The 24,041-nt window shown below is 38.4% G+C and overlaps 1 protein-coding gene across 1 annotated transcript in view; it reads left to right on the top strand.

Annotated features, from left to right (window-relative positions):
- Positions 1-17,152: 17,152 nt before the first annotated feature.
- LOC145666948 (retinol dehydrogenase 12-like) overlaps positions 17,153-24,041 on the top strand; it is a 64,436-nt gene continuing 57,547 nt past the window's right edge. The window contains exon 1 of the mRNA XM_081734567.1: positions 17,153-17,253. The gene's annotated coding sequence lies outside the window, so the exon portion shown is untranslated. The remainder of the gene's footprint in view (positions 17,254-24,041) is intronic.

The following is a 24,041-nucleotide window of genomic DNA, read 5'->3' as shown; positions in this document are numbered from 1 at the left end:
CATCATTCACTTCCCTTGTTCATCCGTCTCCCTTAGTCTAAAGGATAGAAACGTAGGACGTTAAACTGAATTATTTAATACGATTTTTATTTCTTTCAGGATTGCCAAAGAAGTTTATTACTGTCAGTTATCGCTCAAGAGGAGAGGACAAGTTGATATGAAATTTAAACTCATGTTTTGAGGTCACTTTCATAAAGTAAAAAAGCCCCCCGCCTAAAAAAAAGAAAGAAAAAAGAAAAGATCTGTTGAAGTATGTGAAGCGTCAGGCTATGAAAATGTCCAATTAAGAGAGAGAGAGAGACTAAGAAACTTTCACTCTAATACAACATCGAGCTTTAATAATTACATAATAAATACCACGAATTTGTAGGCTATGTTAGAGCGTGTCCATAATAAATATACAAACTTGTAAAGAGAGTTCAGATTTCTTTGACTTTATTCTATATTTAATATTACTTACGCACGCAGACGACGACGAATGAATCCTCGGTTAACTGTTAAATTAAATTTCCAGTTCTACGTTACACCCTTAGGCTAATCAAGACAAATGATTAATGTGAGCGTATGATAATAAAGTAATTGGTGGAATAAGAATGTGGAAGGAAACGGTCGAGAGTGCCAGGCCCATATCAAGGGGTCTAGGGGCGAGCCCCCTAAATTTTTGCAACCCCCCTAAAATTTTCACGGTAGGCTTGCAAATGAACTACAATATGGTGATGAACAATAATATGGTTGGATCGTCCCCCCGGGCTCCCCTTCATTTTGGGGCTGGCTACCGGCCTGTACGAGTGCTACGGAAGTCTAGAGACATGATGTTGTTACCACAAACTCACATAACCAGAGATCAAACAAGATTTCCTCACACTAGAAGTCAGCGTTGTAGTTCTGAACAGTCCTGTTTTTAAGGTGAACTGTACAATAATTTGATCTTATGTACTTCGCGACAGTCGTTCTTTCAGAAAAAATGTTCCGGGGCACATGTACTTCGCGACAGTCGTTCTTTCAGAAAAAATGTTCCGGGGCACACTTAGTATTCGGGGGGGGGGCACTGCTGGTACTTTTCTATTTATTATTATATTAAATTGTTCTCCTCAGCGGGCAGTGCCCCTCCAAGAAAAAAAAAACATGTCTGGAAAAAACACTACTTCGCACCATTTCCAAGTTGATCACGTCTTCTAGTAGGGCTAATACCACATTCTTTTTCTGTAATGTTTTATCAACATTCAAATTTCAATATTTTATTAGACCTAATATTTCGAGTTGACATTTAACCTTTTTTATTTATTAATATCCTGTTTTATTTTCCATTGTACTACTGTGAATTTATCATAATTGCTTTACCTAACGTATTCAGGGCGATAGTGTGTCCGTAAAGTCATGCTGCACTTTTGACTGGTCACAGGAAAGCAAAGAAAGAAGATAGAAATGTGAAATCTTCACCAATGTAAAAGGGAAATTCTTCAAGTTTCCATAGTGTGATGTGCAAGCGTGTGCGCACACAGGTGCTGACGCGGGGATGCGGCACAGGACCGAAACGGCATACGACCAAAATTTCAGCTCAAAAACCTCTTTCGGCCCTGTGCCGTTTCGATCCTATGCCGTTTAGCTCCTACGCCGCTGTTCTGAAATAATTTAACTTTTCATCATGTGCCTAAAAGAGTCTTTCGGATAAGTTTTTAACTATATATATCTATATCTATATCTATCTATCTATATATATATATATGTATGTATGTATGTATATGTATATAGTATAATGCAATGTAATCTTCCAGTTTTCGTCCCACGATTATGCCGTGTTGGTTAAAGGAGATGATTATATGAAATTTTGGAGTAAAGAACGTGGAAGAAAACGGGATAACCTCGAACGATAACCCCCACACACAGTGCTTCTCCACCATAAAGTAAATTTGGCACAAGCTGGAGCTGAACCGGTGACCGCAAGCTCCAGAAGTGAACACTGTTCCGTTGAACCACCACGGCACCTTTTCTTACTGTAAATTTAGGATAATCTATTCCCTGTTCAGCGTAAGCTCTAAACTCCGATAAACAAAATATTTGTATCCTTCCGCTCGTCACAAATACGATTGGCTAGTGATGTATCACTCCCATTCCCCACGGGGAGGAGCAAATTAGACACGTGCACTTTGACAATACTGTCTCGTGTTGTCCAGATACTTATAGCAGCAGCAGAAAAGAAAGAAAAAAAACTCGAAAGATAAAAAAAAAATGAATTTCGCTGGTAAACGATTGTTGCTTTGTGAGTAAAGAATTACCTTGTTGGTATTTCACCACAACAGTCGCGGAACGGGGATTCATGTCAGCCGTCCTTCAGGCTTGAAAGCAGAACACGCCTCCACAGTTGAATTAGCGCCATAATTACTGCGCATGCTTAGTGTTTATTTCTATTGTTTCTTTAACTACACTCGATTGCAGTTTTATTAAATAATCCGTATTATAATTTTTGTCATTTATAATAATGTAGCAGTTTTATATTGAACTTCAAAATAAAAGTACTAATCCAATCACATGAACTATTTTGCGGAGGAGTACAAGCGTCGGTAGGCCAACATCAAATCAGTGAGATTCAGTTTCACGTGGCTTTGTTTATCGCAGTTTAGAGCTTAGGCCGAATAGGGTTTAGATAGAACCTTGGAGTATTATCAATAGAAACAGTGGAATATAGTTCTAAGTTTTGGTTAAATTTTATGAAGTGATATTTGAATTTTCTAATAGGGCAGCGTTATATTAAAATTATATGAGCTGTTTCTCCTCTTGCTTTTATATTTATATCCCGTTTTTATATTCATATTGATTTTATGTTTGTTTTTTTATTCAGGGTTTGAACAATCCACTCGCCTGCTCGCCAGTGGCGAGTACTTTTTTACGTTTGGCGAGTAAAATCTGATCAACCATAAACGTGTTTTATTCCACACAACGAACAAAAAATGTAGAAGAAGGGTGAACTGGTTAAGGATAGTTTAAGCGAGTGGTACACATTCAAAGTCATAAAAAAAAAAAAAAAAAAAAAATTGTCTTCCCGAACTTCTGCAGAAGACAGTGCAACACAAAGACTGGTTTCCTTTGCTTCCAGAACTGTTAAGTTAATATAATCTGTGTTCTGTCAGTTTCCACCAGTTGTTGTGAAAGAAGTTTCAGCCACATTAATTTAATCGAAACGAAACTACGCTCATCACTAGAAAGTTCTAATTTTTGGGTTTGCTGATGCTCATAAATCTAAATGGACCTCATCTTGAGTTAATTAACACAAAGCAATCTATCAATCACTGGTATTTTAAAAGCAACGACAATCATATAGCTGAACATATTCACAGGGAGTTCAAGAATTAATAGATGTCACTCATTCTCTTCGTTGTAACAGAGATGCCAATAAACAAGATAAAAATACTGTATTGATATGTTTACTATTTCGCAAAGTGCTTTTTGTTTATTTGTATAAACACTGTGACTGCAAAAATGATCTGAGTAGAAGATTTTTCAGCTGGCTAATACTTGAAAACTTGGATGTGTTTCTTCTTCTTCTTTCACAATTTTCATGATTGGAGACCAAATGACTCTGAAAATAGATCCTCTCTTTTTATTATTATTATTCTTTATTTTCATCTTCATCGTTTCCTGTATTATTATTTTTTCGTCTTTCCTCCTGCCTTCATTACTTCCGTCTCATCACAGAGGCGGACTGGGCCGCCCGGATACCCGGAAGTTTCCGGGTGGGCCCTGCTCTTTGTAAAATCACTTAAGATATTGCTCTTTAGTTATAACTAATTAAAAATTCCGTTCTCGTTCATTGTAACCAGTGGCGTAACTAACGGGCCCACAATGCTAGGGGCACTAGGGGAAGGGGACCCCTACCCAATCAGTAGCATTGTTTGTTGTAAAATGAGTGAGACAAAAAAAAAAAATTAGACATGCAGTTGTTGGACACGGGTGGTGGCGATAAATAATGGTCCTCTGAGTACAGCGGTAATGTCAGTAAACGGGCCCGAAGCCGTAGAAATCGGTTCCCGAAGTTTCGAGCTTGGGTCCCTTCTATTCACCAATGAAATATGTCATTCTTGGACGTGAGAGGGGGCAATGGAAAGGTCGTGGTCCCCCGAGCACAGCGGTGATTCACAAATGGAGTCCAGGGCCTGATGTCCTGAGATATCGAGTCCCGGAAGTATAGGGTCGGTTCCTTTTATTCGACGATGAAGCATGTAGTTTTTGGACGTAGGTGCTTGTATTGGAAAGGATTGATTTCCCCTGAGCACATCGGTGATATCGTAAATTTGGCCCGGAGCCGAAGTTCAAGAAATAGGGCCCTAAAGGATGTTCGTGCCATATTCTCCATGCATTTTGTTCATAAAAGTAAGTTTCCTTATTATACCCTGCCTGAATGTTATTCAACCGAACATTACAAAACAAAACTGTGTAAGGGACAGCGCAATATATTTGATATCGAATTGAAGGGACCTGAGCCCAAAGATGTGGGGATCGAATTCTTAGATTTCTGCTTACGGGACCGATTTCTAACATCATTGCTGTACTCAGGGGACCCGGTTCTCTCCAACGCCACAACTCGCGTTTCCGACTCCATGTCTAATACGGTTTCCTTACTGTAGGAGGATTTTCATGGAATATTCTCCATGTTCTTTTCCAAGGGTAACAAACATTACAAAGCTGTGAGAATTAACAGGGCATTAGATTGGGACAATTTCTTTTATCGAATATTTCAAGCACAAGGGAAATTGTGAACCCCAATGGAAACGCACTACTTCTTTCTTGCAAATCATAATTTTTTTACTTGTTTTCAAAACTCGGGTAGAAGGAGATCTCCATTGCTGATGCAATCATAGTTTTTTTTTTTTTTTTTTTTTTTAAAGTTCAAGTCGATAAAGAGGAAGGAGGATAGCAAGATATGTTTTTTAATTCGGTGTACCTAACAAAAGTGCACGAATATTGCCAGGGGTTAATTTGCGAATATTGCGAGGGATTGGGGGCACGCGATCATAGTTACGCTACTAATAGTAACATTAAAAATAATATAATTTGAATTCTATTTATACGTGTGTTATGTGGGATAATTCATCCTTGGGAAATGTATGGATTACACAGATCATATGGGTCTTTAATAGGAAAAGCCCCACGAAGCAAATAAGTCTCGGAAAGATGTTACAATTAATCATTGTCGTAACTTTTGGAACACGATTAACGATGAGCTTTCTGGCATTTTCTTAACCCTTCATTTCACAGCGATTAGCAACAAAGCATAACCTCAATCTTTCCACAATCCCTAGAAAATAAATTTACAATCATAAAATCACACTTTTTTTTTTATTACAGTAGAGCGTCGATTATCCGAACGTCAGTCAACCGAACGACCGCTTAACCGAACTGTGTACTCGCTCGCACCTGTTACTCTCCCACCCTACCGTCCATCATCCCCCTCACTCCCAAACCAAGTTTCCCACAGTAGTCGCCGCACTGAGCCACCGCTGGCGGAACATTGCTTCTAATGGGGCCTTCATAAGGCGCTGCTGACCGGCCAAGCCGCCAGTCGCTGTGTTTCAACAATCAGCACACTTCTGTCGGTTTGGCACTGGCTGTAGAAGTAGCGGCAGTATCAAAGCTGTTCACAGCAACAGTTGCGCCAGCTTAGAGTTGAGGCGTGCCGCTCCGCGCATGGCAAATAAACATGTATAGTTCGATTATCCGAACAAACCAGTTTTCCGAACACCCATGTCCCCCAATTACTTCGGATAATCGACGCTCTACTGTATTATTAAGTTGCAACACCGATTGTTTTCAATACCATGTAAAACCTTGAGAAGATAAAAATTACCACGCTCAATGTTGTTATCCAATCTTCTTCTTCTTCTTCTTCTTCTTCTTTTTAAAGAAAAGTAGAATTGAAAAGCAAGTATTCTAGTTCAGTTTCAGTCAGGGTTTCTTTCAGGCAATTTTTCTGGGGGGCACTGTCCCCCGGAGATCTGAGAGTGCCCCCCCGGACGAGACCAAAATAATACGTCTATAATATAATCAGTAGCGTAGCCAGGATGTGTGTTTGGGGGGGGGCAAGTGCTGTTATAGGTACATATAGAAAAATTACAACCAAAAAGATATATAAACATAAAAATATATAAAAAATTACAAACATCAAAGTACCAAAGTACATTGTCGGAACTCTTTGGGGGGGCCCGGCCCCTCCGTGCCCCCCCCCTTCCCTACGCCACTGAATATAATAATAAGAAAATAGTACCAGCAGTGCCCCCCGGAATACTATGTGTGCCCCGGGAACATTTCCGCTAGGTTTGCAAACCATTGCTAACAGTTAGAATATACAGTACGCAAATAGCTGCATATTTTGTGACACCAAAACTGTCGCAAGGATTATGTTCTATATGCGATACTCTAAGCGTAGAACTGTTTCATTTGGCGAATTTAGTTTCCTTTAAAATCTGAAAGTGATGGAATCGAGAAAAAGGACACGATTAACACAAAATCGAAAGGAAGAAAAATCTGGATATCAGAAACGTAAAGAAGCACAGTATTCGTAGTTTGAGGGAAATTTCCCCAATCTAGGGAAAGTTCGTAGGTAAATTTAGCAGATAAGGAAGAAGGGAACTTTTAGATAAAAACGTGAAAATCCAGGGAAATTCTCGCTCTGACTAATTGTCCAATATAAGTGCTTACTTTTTTCTTTGTTCTTCAGAAATAAACCAATACAATAGATTTGTTTGTGTATGTTCAAAGTAGCATAATTTGCGCAAATTGTTGGCCAGACGTATGCTATTTGTATTTTTTTCGTAAAAAAGTGAAGAAAATGAAAAAAACAAGTAAAAAGCAAATGAATGAAAGAAATGTGATTGACATTTCCTTTAATAAAGCTAAATTAATCTTATCACATGTCTTAACTTCGGTCTTAGCAATAGGACACTCAACAAACTAGGGAAACTTTGTTGAGAAAAGGGAAAATTTTGTGTCAGTCGAGGGACATTTTATTAAGGAAAGCTATGAACACTGAAGAAGCAGAGACTAATGCACTTGTCGCAGCTGGAAGTCATCCAACGCAGCGAAAATTGCTTTATCTACCAACTTCTCAAGCGTTAAAGGTAAGCTTTATATTTTGTATATCTTTCATTCATTTATTTGAATTTGTGGGATGTCAGCGACAGAGCAATTTAAATCAATAGAAACAACAAGGGGAAGACGTTACCCACGGCCAGTGCCAGATTAATCCGCGTGGAGGCCTCCAAGCTACTCGAAAAATCGCCCTCATCTAAATCTAAATCGCCCTTGTTCATTCCTAAAAGGGCTATCCAGACTCCAGACCAACTCGGTATTCATCAAGGCCCTTAACCATCATTCACCGGGTGGGCCCTTGTACTCCCAGTCCGTTTCTGCTTATCAAACACAATTTTACGTACTTGCTTGACGTAATGTTCCACCACAGCTGAACTCTATATAGCCTATTTATAAGCTGTGATATGACTTTTCATCCTTTTCTGAATGGGTCGTCAACTCTACTCCATAAAGCATCTTTTATATTCTCGGATTTCGGTGTACTATCCTATGTTTAACTTACCTTCCCCTTTTATGTCTTAAGGGTATAGCAATTATCCTGGTTGAGCGGTAATAAGCTTATATGCAAACAGTTTTCAAGGAAAGAGGAAAGGACTTCACAAGTTTTGGGAGGAAACGTAGTTGCTGAAGATATAATAGCAAACTTCCAGGTTAACATTTATTGGCGGAGTCAGGGACGAGCTTCGGAAGACTAACCTATCCCTAAGTTTATCCGAATTGGGGTAAATATGATCTCAAGGGGACATCGTTCTTCTTTTTCTTAATTCGTTAAACCATAATGATATAAAAAAAGAAGAGACAGTGCGAGTAATCGTAATAATATAATAGTTAATTTATATCCTACAAATGTTCATAGTGTGATAAGCCTAGGGTCTCATTCTGTAGTAGTTTGCGTGGACGCAACGTAAAATTCCCGTTTTAGTTAGTGATAATCGGCACAGCGATTACACTTGTTAGTTGCATTATCTGCGCTGCATTGCAATCCGCAAATTTTGTGAAAGCCAATGAGAATGAGGCCCCTGGTCTTTCTATTCTCTTGTACTTATGATAGGAGACGATTATTCTCTATGTAAGCTTTTTTTAAATATAGAGGATCCTACTCTTACAGTTCGTTTTATTCAAGGCACTTACATTTCTCAGTATAAATTTCTTTTTTTATTATTATTATTGTTTTGAAAAGACCCCCCAAATTTCAAGACTAAAATGCGGGACACTTTTAAATATTTACAGCATATTCATAGTCATGCACTTTTTATTATTCAAATGTAATTTAATATAGAAAGTAGATTATTCTTATTAGTTAAATATTGATGATTAATAAAAGCAGGATTTTAAAAAAAAAATCTCACAAACGATATTAACTTAGGTATCTGTTGGAAGAAAATCGGGAAAATTGAAATTTTTAACAATTTTAGGGGGACAGATCAGATCCGAAACCGCCATAGATGTTTGGGGGGGTCCATGAATGTGTTAGGGGGGCCAAGTCATTAAAAATTCTCTTACAGATATCTAAATTGTACATTTTATATTGAGGTCTGGAGGGACAACGAAAAGTTTAGGAAAAAGGCTCCCTAGTCACCATTTGGTTGCGGGCCTGGGACAGATTACTGAGTCCGGGATTGTCTCGGATGAACCATCTGGGATTCCTAGATTTGAAACATGATCGTTGCATCAATGTTTAAAGTGGATTGTTTTAAAGAAAAAAATCTGTATTTGGTCCCTCTGACAATGAAACTTTTATTTTAAGTTTGTAAGTAGGGAGCCACCGGCCATTGTGATTATAAGGACTAGACTAAAGTACTGTCTCCAAACTGCTGAATGAGTTCAGACAGCTTCTTTCTATGTGGTTGGTGAAATATATATTGGAAAGAAGAAATACAACAGAGTTCGAATAACACATACCTGATAGGTAGTTGAAGGTATTGACAGGGATACACATCAAATTTTATGGTATTAGTTGAAAGAAGAGATCCTGAAACTTAGGAGAATGTAATACCCGACAATGTCTTCCTTGGTACTACAATAAAAACTGATTGCTGGAGAAGATATAGCTGGTTGGCGCGTTTAGAATACTAGTACGACCAAGGATCTTATAAAATAGATGATCTGCCTTTACAACAAAATCTTGAAGCCATACGCTACAGTTTCGCCACCCCTACTCTGCCCACTCCGCCCAATAGGATCCCAATGTTTTGAGCCAACAATCATGGCGGAAACGGAAGTAGCCAATCAGACGATGGCAAAAACGAGAGTAGCCAATCAGCCGTGCCGATGCTCGGTTGTTTTTTGGCTTCATCGATTTAATAGGATGAAGATACATATGGACAGATACTCTATTTATAACATCCTTGAGCACGACACTGTTATTCACAGTGTATATTTCGTAAACCCTAATGACAAGTCAACATATATCCAGAGTATAGAAGGATATTGGGCTCGAGTAAAATGTAACATAGGCAATATTTAAGTTCCATCAATTGCATCGGATAAATGCCGTGAAGTTTGGTGGTAATTTTAAATATAGTAACCTACTGTTCCGCTTTCTCTCTCTCTCTCCCTTTCGTTGTAAGTAATGTGCAAAAGACATATAGTAAGATTTGCATTATCAAATAACGTTTTTTGGAAGAAGCATGATCCAGGCCGTAGGCAAACATGGAGATTTAGTAGGAAAGACATTGTTTCTGATCGGGTGATCTGATCACATTTCTATACCCCAAGATTCAAGGTGCGGTATATGGATATATTCCGAACAGTATTGATCCTATAGAGTGTCGGTCGTATGCCGTTTCGGTCCTGTGCCCTTTCGGTCCTATGCCGTTTCGATCCTATGCCGTTTCTATCGTGTGTATGTAACCCGCTGACGCAACACTACGAATTGCTTAGCGGCGTACCAGCCTACGCGCACGCGAGTCAAGATGTGGATAGTACAGAGGAAACTTCAGTGTGCTCTGTGGCTTGCTAAATTCGAATCTGTGACCAAAGTGCAACGTGAATATCATCGCGTGTACAAGAAGCGCCACCACCTAGGAATAATATTACTCGGTGGGATAAGCAGTTGAAGGATACCGGTAGTTTATTGGACAAATCCCGTTCTGATAGGCCATTGGTAAGTGACAAGTCTATAGAGGCTATACGGGAGAGCTACCTAAGAAACCTTTAAAAAATCTTTGCTTGCGTTTGCTCGACAATTACACCTAAGCAGGACTACAGTTCATAAGGTATTCATAAGAAACGCCCACGTTTTTCGGGGTACAAAGTGCAGTTGTTGCACGCTATCAAACCGCCGGATAGACAAACGATTCGCGTTTGCTACAGATATGCTTCATAAGATCGACAATAATGAACGGTTTCTGAAGAAGTTTGTGTTTAGCGATGAGGCGACATTCTATGTCTGTAGATATGTTCATCACCATAACGTTCGAATATGGGCTGCTGAAAATCCTTGTGTCTACGTTGAGTACGAACGTAACACCCCTAGAGTGAACATGTGGTGTGGTCTGATGCATGATAAAGTGATAGGTCGATTTTTCTTTGCGGAACAGACTGTGACGGCAAACAATTACCTTGACATATTGGAATTGTATGCAGTGCATCACACGTTATTCTGAACACACACACACACACACACACACACAAAAAAAAAAAAAGAAATGGAGCTACCGTTTCCTAACAGTTCCGACTTCTCTCCGAAGCGTTGGATGTCCATTGTTTTCAAGGCTCACTTCCTGCCTATTTTGGACCCTCCTTGAAGTCAGGGTATATCTGAAAACTCTATTGAAAGCATATCTGAGAATTACACCCTATAGGGTGTACACCTTTACACCTATTGAAAATTGATAAAATAAGCACTTTTGGATTGTATATGCGTGGGTTCCTTCATGTTGATAGGGACCACCGTCCACAGTTTCTGGAATTCGAAATAGGGCCTGTTAAAATTTACCTTTTTCACGATTTTGGACAGCCCTAGCTCTGAAATTATGCACTTTTCGCCATAAGTCCATATGAAATATTTTTCTTATTTTGATGTGAGGAATCACCTCTTACAGTTTGTTGGTATAGTTCATTAACACCCTGTACATACATACATTATATATATATATATATATATATATATATATAATACGCTACTATATATATATATATATATATATATATATATATATATATATATATATATATATATATATTCTTTTTCTTCTTCTTGATGTAATAATCTGTCTTAGAAATATGTTGTAACAAGCACGTTTATTTTAATTTTTTATGAAGTTTAGTTTTTTTATTTTATTTATTTATTTTTTACGAACTTGGAAGACGAGTCCCTGCGTAATTAGTATACATTCGTGCTGAAGAATTTAGGTCAGCTATTTAGAAATTATATATTTCACATAATATATATTTAAGTCACACACAATGTAAAAAGCAAACCTTATGTTACATTAGAGCTTGGGCTCTGGGTTCTTGTTTTCTTTCCTCCTGTGTATGCCCAATCTGAGAATTAAACATTGAAATTGATGGGAATAAGTGTTTATTGCCAATTTATTCATTTCCATCTTTGTTCTGAGATTCTGTCATGATACCAGAAGTAGGAGATTGAGTAATCAGAAATCGTTCTAACAACCGTTGGAAGTTAGACAACATTTTCTTCTATGACTTCATTCGAAATGATACATAATATATATCGATTTTAATAGGTATAATGTAGCACTGATAATGTTTAATGTATTTTCGTGAGCTCCCTCGTGGCTAAGAGGTTACCTTTGGGGTAGGAGACCCGGGCTCGACTGCCGGTGGGAGTTCATGTAGTTCGGATTCCACGTTAAGCTATAGGTCTACAGTGGTGTACGTCTCAATATAGTCTCGCTGCTGAAAGAGGCAATAAAATCAAATCAATGTACTCTCATCGGATACTTTTGGTTGTTGCTAAGCTCTGGAGAAGCATATGACATTATATGTTGTTTTCGTACATTTATTTCTAATTGTCTAAATGAAGAATGCATACAGTTGTCATTATTCTTTCCAATTGTTCTATGTTGTTTAGACAGTTATTTGAATAGTGTGTAGTATCTTGTCAGAGCTTATTTAGAAAACACGGCAATATTTTTCCAGATACTATAGAATAACCCTCTATCTCTCCTTGTGTATCTGGATTTACCCTTTATGCTGCCTGCACGTTTAAAAGTCTGATTACCTGCTTGATGTCCTTTGAGCGCTGAGGTACACACGGATCCCGCGTCGCCGGTACCACCATCTTCAGACGACTTCCATGTGGATCCCTCGTAGTTTGAGACTTGACGAGAAAATCAGGTATTATTACAGCAAACGAGAAAATTGAGTGTTATAAACTGTGACTACAAACCATCTGCTTACAATCTGAATCGATAGAAAATTCCTGGATATCATTCTTAGTTGGGATCTTTTCTTTTTTTTCACAAACATTCATTCCTATCGTAGATGTGCGGGCAGTAAAAGGTTATGCCTTCTTTATGGCCAGTGAATGATTTTTTTTTTTTTTTTAAAGTTTGAAGACGAAATGGCTACCAGGCGATAATATACTTATTGGTAGTCGGATGGAAATTTAAACGAATATGCACAGGCACTAGTTCACAAGCACAGATGCATATAAAGTGCATCATATATACGGATATGAGACTCAGAATTCCAGGTAAACGAGTGCAGATGACGTAGATAAATGCGGTGATCAGGGTTCTGCTGTTCAGAAGGTTGTCGCTCTTCATAAATGGCAAGTAGATGGTCTATCACAGTATAGCAGGAACTTAGCCTAATAGATCATTAATGAGAGGATAAGCCTTGGTAATGCTGTTGAATATGTAGTGCGAGCTGAGCAGGATAACATGAGGAAGGTTTGTAGTCGTAATGGTATAATGATAACCCACATAGCACACGACGTCCCTAGGACGTCTCATTTTAATCCCAATTATCCCATATAGTTCCCAGATTATCGAAACAATGAGTAGACATCCCATGGACGGAACGTCCCGGGTGGGATAGGATATCTCAGGAAAATCCCACGCCGGACATACCTAGGACCACGTTATCCAACCAGTGGACATCCCTTTGAGGTTCCGTTGAATATCCCGTTTTCTGCAATATTAGCGGACATCTGGATATCCCACGGAGGTCCTATGGAAACTAAATTCCCGATACCAAGTTTCCATGATTCCGGGATGTCCTGTTGTCCATTGCGGATCAGTTTCGGACGTCCCGTGGACGTTCGTGTGCTATGTGGGAAACCTCCCGTGTAGGAGTTGGTTGTTTTAGAGAATACACAAACCTCAGTGCATAGCGTTCTAGTACTTGTAGTCGTTAATAATCGTAGAATTTTGGAGTCGCTGAGGACCAGGCTAAAAGACCACGAATAATAGTTGGCCTGACGAAGACTGTATGCATAAAGAAGCAGTTTGGTGTTCAGTTCTCATGTAGTGCCTTTAAAATGTAAAAGTAAGTTAATGCGGCGACGGATATTTGGTTCTAAGATTCGAAGATGAACGTTCCATGGATGGGTGGAGCTAGGAATTGTCTGCTGAGGGGCAGTGGGGGCAGACCTTTTGGTCGGTCTCGGAGGTCTTGGTAAATGGCCATCTTATAGGTGGCATTTTTATTCTTTGTCCAAAAGTTGGAGGGGGCAATGCCCCCCATAACTCCGCCCATGGCTCCATGTAAGGTATTTGTCAATCTTAACACTGAGATATTTTAAGGTATTGTGTGGTGTAAGATGTAATCACATAAAGGAAGGTTTCTTAACCTTTTCCACTGGCGTATCATCAAAGCATATTATTAATTAACACTACCATAAGTCGTACGTACCACCAACAGCGTCTCGCTTATCACCAGTGGTGCGTGTACCACAGGTTGAGAACCCCTGCCATAAAGGAAATATTGAGGCGTTCATCGGTGCCCGAAACAAAGATTTCAGTTACAGGACAATCACGAAGAATCTTTCACAGGTGACAATTCTACATCTATATCAGGGGCGTAACTTCTTACATCATCCGTGAATCGATAACTTATTTGTTCTTATTTGTTTTTATTTTTTCCTAGAATCTGTTCTTAAGATTAAATGGACTAAAAACATGATATTCTCTCATTTTAAAAATCCCTTCGTTTCATCTAGTTTTTCGGAAGTTGGCACTGCTTTCATGTTTCTAAATATTCCTATCACACTTGTCAGTATGGAACGCTTAATTTCTAAGCTTAAAATAATAATAATAATAAAATTATCTGTGGAGTTCGTGTGTTAACAGAAATTGAAAGGATTACCACTTCTTCCCATCAAGCAATCCTTTGTTAGAAATCTGATCTACGAAGAACTACAACTTCGCCGAAGTCAAAGTAAGAAGAAGGGAATTTTCCTACATGTGAGAGTACTGCCATCACCCCTTCCCTCTTTATTTGATGACAGAAGCGATGATATTCTGGTTCGTAATGAACAAATTATTCTACCAAAGTATCCGTGCCATTCAGTCGATGTTGAATGCACTGTCAAAGATGTATCCGCTGTTTGTACTAGAATCTTTAGTCATTCTTCTCTATGTACAATACTACAAACCAAACATTCTCGGACAGAAATACCTTCTGTACAGACAAAGTCTAATTTTGTATGAGAGTTTGTGCTGCTAGTTGCTGTATCATGTAAGAATTTGAGAATAGTTACTTTTCACTGTGGTTGTAATTGAAAACACAACAAAAGTAAACTAACGTTGTCATCTACAAACGAATCTAGAATGAATTACTTTTAACAAATTTTAGTTTGTAAATCGATAGAGCTCCGATCTGACGTCTGCAATCTGTACCATTATACTACTGTAGATAGCAGTTCAGAATGCGTATATAATATGTACTCCATATCTGGCTGTAATTGAAATAAAATCCATCTGTTCAAAGTAAAGTTGGCCCCGCTAGACAGTACTTATATGCACAATTCTTTTATTTCCCAGTATCAGGACGCCACAGAGCACCAATTTCACCATGTTTGGTTAGCGCACCAAAATGTCACCCGAATTCAACCCACATTGCCCTTCATACTGTACTGTAAAGAAATGGTGCTTAAACTTCAAGCATGATAATTTTCCAACAGAGGATGGCGAAAGGTGTGGAAGGCCAGTGTCAGTGTCAACTCTGGGAAAAGGGCATCAGTTCATGATGTGATTTTGAGTAATAGAGAATTTCACTTGAAGCGATAGCTGACACCTTCCACGTATCCAAAAAATGTACATTATCAATAATCCATGATCAGTTTGACATGCACAAACTTTCCGCGAACTAGGTACCCAAACGTTTGTACACCGATGGGAAACACAAACGTGTGACATCTCCTCAGTTGATTTTTCAGTATTCTGCGAACTCTAAGGATGATTTTTTAAAAATCGGCTTGTTACCCAGTATGAAAGTTGGTTCCACCACTTTGATCCTGAGACAAATATTAGTCATGCGAGAGGCGCCACCCAGGTTCTCCAAGGCCAAAGAAATTCAAAGCACAGAGGTCCGTATGCAAAGTGCTTTCTTCAATATTCTGAGATAAGAATTGTGTTTTGTTAGAAGATTACCTTCGAAAAGGACAAACCATAACATCAGAGTAATACTGCAGTCTTCTGGCTAAATTTAAAGATGCTATTAAAAAAAAAAAAAAAAAAAAAAAACGCCGGGGAAAGCTGAGAAGAAATTTGTTGTTTCTGCTGGAGAGTACGCCCATTCAGAAGGCTGGAAGAACAATGGATTTTCTGAATGACCTAGGGCTTCACTGCATTGACCATCTACCTTACTTGCCAGAACTGGTGCCCTCTGATTATTATGTCTACCCTAGATTTTAAAACCTTGTCAAAGGACAGAAATTTTGGAGCGATACCAACGTTATAACAGCTGCAAAACAGTTTTTTGCAGACCAGAACTTATTATTAGACCCTATTATTTTGGAGGGGTTAGAGAAATTGGAGCAACGATGTGCCAAGTGCGTTGACCTTCAAGGTGAATACCATGAATAGTCTTAAACTTTCGTACTGTAGATAAAGTCCTTCTAGGTAGAACCAAGAACTTATTAGCCCTCCCTCATACTTTGTATATAAATGTAATGGATTTTATAGGAAGTACATTTAATTCATTATCTTATGGATATGGGATGTTTTCCTAAATCTAACAGCAATAGGCATAAATAGCGTTTATGATATGTTATCCACATTTATATTTTGGACGATCAGTGCGTAAAGGAATCAAGTTCATTTTTTTCATTTTGACCATGTTTTATCTTTAAGATCTCCATCGGCAACTGCTTTGGAAGCTTAAAAGATTCATGCCCAGATATTGTTAAAAACTCTTATAAATAAGGTTTAAAAAAAAACATGTAAATATTTCCCTGCAATTAAATATGAACTAATTATTTGCTGAGCAAACCTATATATATTCATGTATCACATAGTGTCTGATGAAGCCAAAGAGTTAGTTGGCGAAACTGTAACACGTGTTGAATTTTAATGAAAATACATAGCTTCGCTCAGCAAATAATTAGTTTATATTTAATTATAACAAAGCAAAGCTTCTACTTATGGAAAATACCTGCAATTAAATGTTAGATACAAACTTATGTCTATTTTTCTCGGAACTTCGCTGATGTGACATGATTCCCTTGTGCACTGAAAGCTTAATTTAATCAAATTACCTACCTAATAAGAAGAGCAGTTCAACAACCGACGAAAATCCAATTGTGATCGAAATTTCAACCTCTCAGGCTGTAACTAAACCATTGTTGTGTAACTCTTCGTTCTCCCCCAGGTCGAAGTCTGATTTTAAAATTGCATTTCCAACCTCTTTTCTCTCTTTTGTTTGTCTTTGGGTTAGTACAAAGCAGAAAAAAATTAATAACATCAAATACAATTACAATTTATGTTACGCAATCATCCAGGTGTGAGTAACCTTAATTTCGTATCAGCATCATGGGCACCGGCTGGTCTAATCAAAAGAAATTTCCCCTTTACTGCATATGAAGGGGAATGGACTTCTTCATATGTATATACATCCACGCATGCGTGCGCGAAGTGCTTATTATTACACATGGTAGGAGCGGTGATACCAGCTTCACTTGGAAACATTAAATCTGTTCGTTTCTTCTGCGGAAGTTCTTTTAAAAGCAGGAACGGGAGTTGCAGATTACTGGAAAAGGTAACATTTTTTTTTTCAATACTAATTTTGTTGGACAGTTTACTATAGATCTTAGTTGTACTTCTTCTCCTCGACCATATTTGAGGCCCATTCCTTTATTTATTTATTTATTTATTTATTTATTTATTTGTATATACTTCTGGGAATTCAACTACGAACCGCCATGTATGGTCTTAAAGCCTGTTAGGTATGAGAAATGAACCCGGCGAGCACACCATTCGGGGAAGGGACAAGGAAAGAAGCGGCCTGGGACCTCTATGTTAGGTACCATACTGGCATTTGCCTGGTGTAAATGAGGAAATCCTCACTCAGAATGGCTAACCTGAAAATGCTGTTACATTTTTTTGTCCGAGTGTCTCCACTGGGAATGGAAACCGGAATTGCTCGCATCAAAGGCGAGAGCTTTAGCAACTACGTTACACGGGGCCACGGCCTCTTCCCTTGATAAGAGGAACTCGAAAGGCCAATTTCTGCCTTGCAAGCAAGTAGCTAAGACGCATGGTCCCGGGTTCTTTTTGCCGTAACTACTTGCTTTGGATACACACCTAGATGTCGTTTCCCTGTCACCTTAATCAAGGTGTTTTACGGAAAATTTTGTCCGGTGGAAGAGAGGAGGCTGCACTGGAACACTATTTGCGAAAGGACGGGCCTGGCACGAATCAAGGGCGGATCCAGTACGGACTTCTGGGGGAAGGGACGGTGGGTTGTAATACTGCTACTTAGAGCTACTTTTAAGAGCTCCGAACTCTGGGATGAGTTTTATTTATATATATAAAATAAGAAAATTTCTTCTTCTGGGGTGGGGGCAATGACCCCGATCGCTCCCCTTGGATCCGCCACTGGCACGAATGATATGTAATCAGAATGTAACTTACCTAACTCCGAAGGGAAATATCTTCCGACGTCGACTGAAGAGGAACGCTAGGCTACACTCCAAATTCACATACAACTTACGCTGCTAACATGACTGTTAATTTTGGGGGGAGTTACATTTGAATTAAAGATAGGCGGATATAGGTGAGCATTGGAAGACTGCTAGAAAAACTGGAAAAAAATAGATAATGTTTTGAGGGGGAGGAGTATCGACTGTCCTCACTAGAGTGAATGTCAAATGGAGGAATTCCTTAGGTTACCGGGTACTTTTAAGTGAATGCAGGAAGGACCCTCATATGATCAAGCAGTTACTGCATGTATAGTGTGCAAGGTAGTGGTTAGATTTCTTGCATCGCAATCAAGAGGTTCCGTTCGAATTTGGTCTCTGATCATCGTCAGTGAAGTTTTCCCAGGGTTGTCCTTCAGTTTTAGCAAGTGAATGGTACCATGGTACCTTTCAATATGTAATATTTTCACTTCCTTTGCAAATGTTGTTAATTGTTAGAATGGAAATTGGTGTCCAGGGCGAATACGAAAGTCAAATTGTACAATATTAGAAGCGTTTAACGATATAGGTCTAATTGTAAAAGTTCTTTCATCAAGCATCTTAACCGACTTCAACAACAGCATCTATTGAGCTGCATTATGCTGGAAGTTCAAAGATTACCATCAGATCTCATAGAAATTTATATGGGGCTATTGGGATTGTATACCCTTTCAAACAAACAAACAAGAAATCATCAAAATCACTGGATTTATGTCGAAGTTATGCGTGAACATATCTACAACACATACATATATACACGAATTGAATGAAGACCCTTTTTTAAGTATTTTTTTAAAAAAATTAAAAAATGCGACATATAGCCTACTAACCGATAGATCTTATTAAGCTAAACACAATAATGTGGGAGAGCATAAATCCTCATGCGCATTTTTCGAAATAATTAAGGAAAATTGTTTCTTCGTAACCTGAAAATTGGTAATATAAGATAACTACACCTGTGTTGAGATAAAACTGACAAAGAATACCCTCAGCCCAACTTTCATTATGCCGCTAGCAAAATAGCAATACACAGTATGTTTAATAAGATATAGTTGAAGCTTTTGATTAATTGAAAAACTTTATTTTGTGTACAAAAATATAAGATAGGCCAACGATCAGACTCATCAGTCGAAAGATGTCATCAAACTGAAGGGTGTGTTTGGAGAAGGTCATGCTCACTTTTGATATTTTTTTAAAAATCGGTACCAATACATGAAGAGAATGACAACGCCATGTATTTTAATAAATTCTTTTAAGAAGTCCAATAAACCAGGGGTTTCCAATCTGGGGGGCGAAGAACACCATGAAGGGGTACAGTTTCTGAGTTGAGTTGATTTTGAGTTTAACGTCCCGTTCAGCAGCGAGGCTATATGAGACGTGGACCTACTGACTAACGTGGAGTCCGAACCACATGAGCTCCCGCCGGGAATCGAACCCGGGGGTACAGTTTCTGAAGTAAATTGAACTGTAAACTTGTTTTTAAACTGCAAAAGGGACACGACGGCTCAGTGGTAGAGTGTTTACTCCTGGTGCATGCAGTCCCTGGTTCAATCTCCGGCCAAGTAAGTATGTAATGGGCAGGTTTTTTCGAGTACTCTCGTTTCATCCCACCTTCTCATTCCACCAATTATTCTATCACCATTCACTTGCCCCAATCATCCGTGTCCCTTAGCCTAATAAGCATAATCGTGGGACGTTAACATAAAAGATTTCATTTAAACTGCAAATATTATTATTATTATTATTATTATTATTATTATTATTATTATTATTATTATAAACCACGTTTACCTAAATTTTATACTGAAAAAACTCAAGCTAAAAATTGAGATTTTCTTTTATCGTTTCAAAAATATTTAGCAAGAGTAGCCAAAAGGAAAGAGATAAGAAAAAAAATATTAAAATTAATAATGAATAAAATCAAACGCTTAAAATATATGAAAATTCTTTGGGTGAAACTGACTATATCAAGAATTTGCTGTTCGATATTCATGTCCGTCTTACCCATTATGCAATCAGTGTTGTAACAGAAAATTTGTTGATCCCCCCCTCCTCTTCTAGTTTCAACAGGTAAATAACAGATAAATGTCAAGACAAAAATCATTCTTGAAACGCTGAATCTGTCCCAATAAATCAAGTATTCGAAATCTATTGCCACTTTCCCACCATGAAAGTAAGTATTGAAACCGATAGTACTCGTAAATTTCAATTACTTCTTAGATTGTTGCGGGTGGTCAGTGGCGTATTTAAGGGAGGTTTCCGGGCTTAAGCTCCCCCCAAAATTGTATTTACTATATTAAAGTAAATGAAATATCTTGCAGAATTTTCACATTTCCAGGAACAAAGTTAGCCAATCCCACCCCCGAAACAAAATCGTAAATATGCCACTGCGGCTGTTCAGACGCTGAATCTATTGTTGACAGCGGCTTTCGTTATCTGTTACCGTCCGTGTTGTTTGGCAATCAACGTTGAAATCGGAAATTGAGTAATTTCAGACAAATCATGTTGGATTAGAGGCTTAACGAGAGACGGTAGCAATTGAAAAAAAAAAAAAGTTTCTCGATATCTCGTGGATTTCGACAGACAGATAGACGGACGGACGAAAGTAGCCATTCTATAAGACTTCTGACAGTTACAGATAGCATAGTTTCCAAGTCTAATAACTGTACAAAATTACTGTCTCTTTGCGAATAACAAAAATCTTTTAGTTTAAAGTCCCATGTTTATGCCTTAAGGCAGAGTGAATGATGGAAGAATGGTAAAATGAGGATGTGGGAGGTAACGGGAGTATCCTGAAGAAACCCACGGACACAATGGTATCTAACACACGCTTACTTGGTCGGGTATTGAAATCAAACAAGGGACCCACGCACCAGACGTGGCAATATCCATATTCATATATTATTATTATTATTATTATTATTATTATTATTATTATTATTATTATTATTATTATTATTATTATTATTATTATTATTATTATTATTAACATATAATAATAATAATAATAATAACATATAATGTTACGTATATCGCTTGATCCTAAAGAGGCTAATGTAGATGTTGATAAATAATGGAACCTGAGGTCACAAGGATAGTTTTCTTTTTATGTCATGAAAGTGTAATTTCGAAGAGAATTCAAATTCAAAAAAAGCCAATTAAAAATCTGCAATCGGTACTTGACCTCTCTACACGAAAGTAGTCGTAATCGGCGCTTATGGTCACGCATAATTTTTAACAAAAAAATCCATAAAAAGAAAAAAATTCGCTAAAAGTATGTCATTTGTCTACAGTAATAATTTAAAATTTCTATTTTGCTGGAAGAGCGTGTTATGTAAAGCTGCGGAGTCTTAGCAGTGATGTTGAAATTCCTCGATTCGCAGTAGACGGCCACAAACCACTGTCTACAGAGCCATAAATAATGTCAATATAAGATAATGTATATCTGTGGTGTCCACAGGCTGATATTAGATGGAAGTCGCGCCTATGAGAATTTAAGAGGACGTAACATTTCGTTGAAAATGGTACAATTAAAGTGGAGAATATTAAATTTGGGAAGTTGTACCCGAGTCTTTAGGGAGATGGACACTTCCTGATACCCATACATAAGAAATTAAGCATGAACCTCTGGCGTTCCTACTCCCTTATGGGCTGTAGTGTTGCGAGTAGAAAAATATCTTCGCAATGACGAACATACTGTCGCTTAAGGTAGAGGTCTGCACGGGCTCGGGCCGAGCTCACGGGCCGGAGTCGGGCCTACAAAATATATATCACTTCAGACCCGGGTTGGGCTCGGGCCGTGACTTTCAAATATACTGAACAACGATATTTATTGGACTGTTCTTTTTGGAGAACTTTTAAAGCACAACTGCAAAATTAAACCTCTAATTGCTGTAAATAAAAATACAACTTTGCGTTTTGCGTTTATTATTAAGTTTCTGTAATTCGGGGCTCATTTGATTATTACGCGAGTTCGGGCTGTGCTCGGGCCTAAATTCTAAAACATACTTCGGATTCGGGCCGGGCCCGTGCAGATCTCTATCGCAAGGGTATTCCACTAACATGTCTAAAGAGATGAATTTTTAGTTATGATATTATTAAGAATCAAATGAACAATATAGGTCTAAGAAATTACTGTAAATAAATTACTGGTAGGCTGTAAGGAATTTCTGCTTACAAGTAATATTATCTTTCAATGTAAACAAAATTGAACTATTTTCGAAAAATATACCTTAATACTTCTTTGAAACAAAAAGAACACTATGACCAACTATCTTCCTCTTCAGCAGCGAGGCTATACTAATTGGGACCTACGGCATAAAGTGAAATCCCAACCACTCCTTGCGTTTGTTTCTGAAACAGGGCACCCACTTACGGGGTTCACTGGGTCCGAACCTTCTCCCAAACTTTGTACCTTGATACACATTTTCGGGGTCGCGGTGGCTCAGTGGTTATCTGCTATATTTCTTGTGTTTATTGGTATTAGAGTGATGTTATTTGTTCCTATGCGTATATATCTGCAGCTCTGACTGCTCCGTTGCCTAGTTCAGTGAAGAACTTGTATCATTATTTACTTCGCCAACTCTCCCCAATCATCGCCTCTACGAAAAGCACCCCGCTCGATAATGAACGAGAGAGTGGAGCAATATTTTTGCCTCTCATCCAAGGGTGCCGATTTCTCTATAAATTTGGGGGGGGGGCATTCAGATGCAGAAGGCATATATGAAGATTTTAAGACAAATTGCATTCAAATTATGCCAAATATTGTATATTCTTAAATACAATAAGGAGGCCCACATCAGCTTTGGGGCGGGCCCCCTCGGCCCCTCCAGGATCGGCGCGCTTGCTCTCACCTTTCTGGACCGACAGCATCGAGTTGGTATGCAGTGGTGAACGACCTTGTGGACACTCGTGCTAAAAGACATCGCTTACACTTCAGTGACAGTGGCCTTTGTATCATGATTTGTAAGTGTGGTCGTGTCGATGATTTGGAAAATTGATTAATATACTGTTGTAATACAGTTCATATTTAGGACAAGTTTCAACGGATATCAGTACTATTTGCCGTACAGTGCCTGCCTCTGTTATAGTGATCTTCGTCTCATTTCCTGATTTCCGTCTTTTTCCCAGTGCGAAACACAACTCAGTGCTATGGTTAATATCGACTACTGTTCATTATATCCTTACTCCTGAGTTACGCCGGGTCACCGAATACCATGATTACTTGTATACCAGATATAGATATTTTCCACTAACCAGAAGAAAAATCCTCTTTTGCATATTTCCTCGATGTAGCTCTTGTTCAAGACTATAACTAACGTCCTCACCTTTGGATGTCTTACCAATATGTAATCGCACATTCTGATCTCTGTCACTCTACTAATAGAAAGCAAGAACTGTTCTCTGATACTCATGTAATCTGACTGTATTTTATGTTTTATATGTAACTCTACTGCAATAAAGAAAATGAAAAAATAAAGTGGTAGAGCGTTCACCTCTGGTGTATAGGGTCCCTGGTTCGATCCCAGCTGGCGCCAAGTAGACTTTGTGGTGGCCAAACACCGTATGTGTGGGTTTTCTCGGGGTTCTCCCGTTTCCTCTCACTTTCTTCATTCCACAATTTCATTCATTTTTCATCACCATCTCCTTTAACCTAGCCGGCATAACCGTGAGACGTAAAACTCAAATATTTCGTTCCGATACATATTTGTATACTTTATTAATAAAATATAAAGTAATTACTTAACAATTACTTTACTCGTCTTTTCGAGAGTACTATATGAACGTAGATCTTGAAGTATTGCCCTCCCCCTAACTTTCGCACCCTCCCCCCCAAAAAAAATCTGGGTGTGCGCCTTATCCGGAGCAA

The sequence above is a fragment of the Thermobia domestica genome, chromosome 12 (assembly GCF_964235325.1).
Source record: "Thermobia domestica chromosome 12, izTheDome1.hap1.1, whole genome shotgun sequence".
In the NCBI taxonomy this organism is placed as follows: Eukaryota; Metazoa; Arthropoda; class Insecta; order Zygentoma; family Lepismatidae; genus Thermobia; species Thermobia domestica.
The sequence above is the reverse complement of the archived record's forward strand: the minus strand, read 5'-3'. Positions and strand labels throughout refer to the sequence as shown.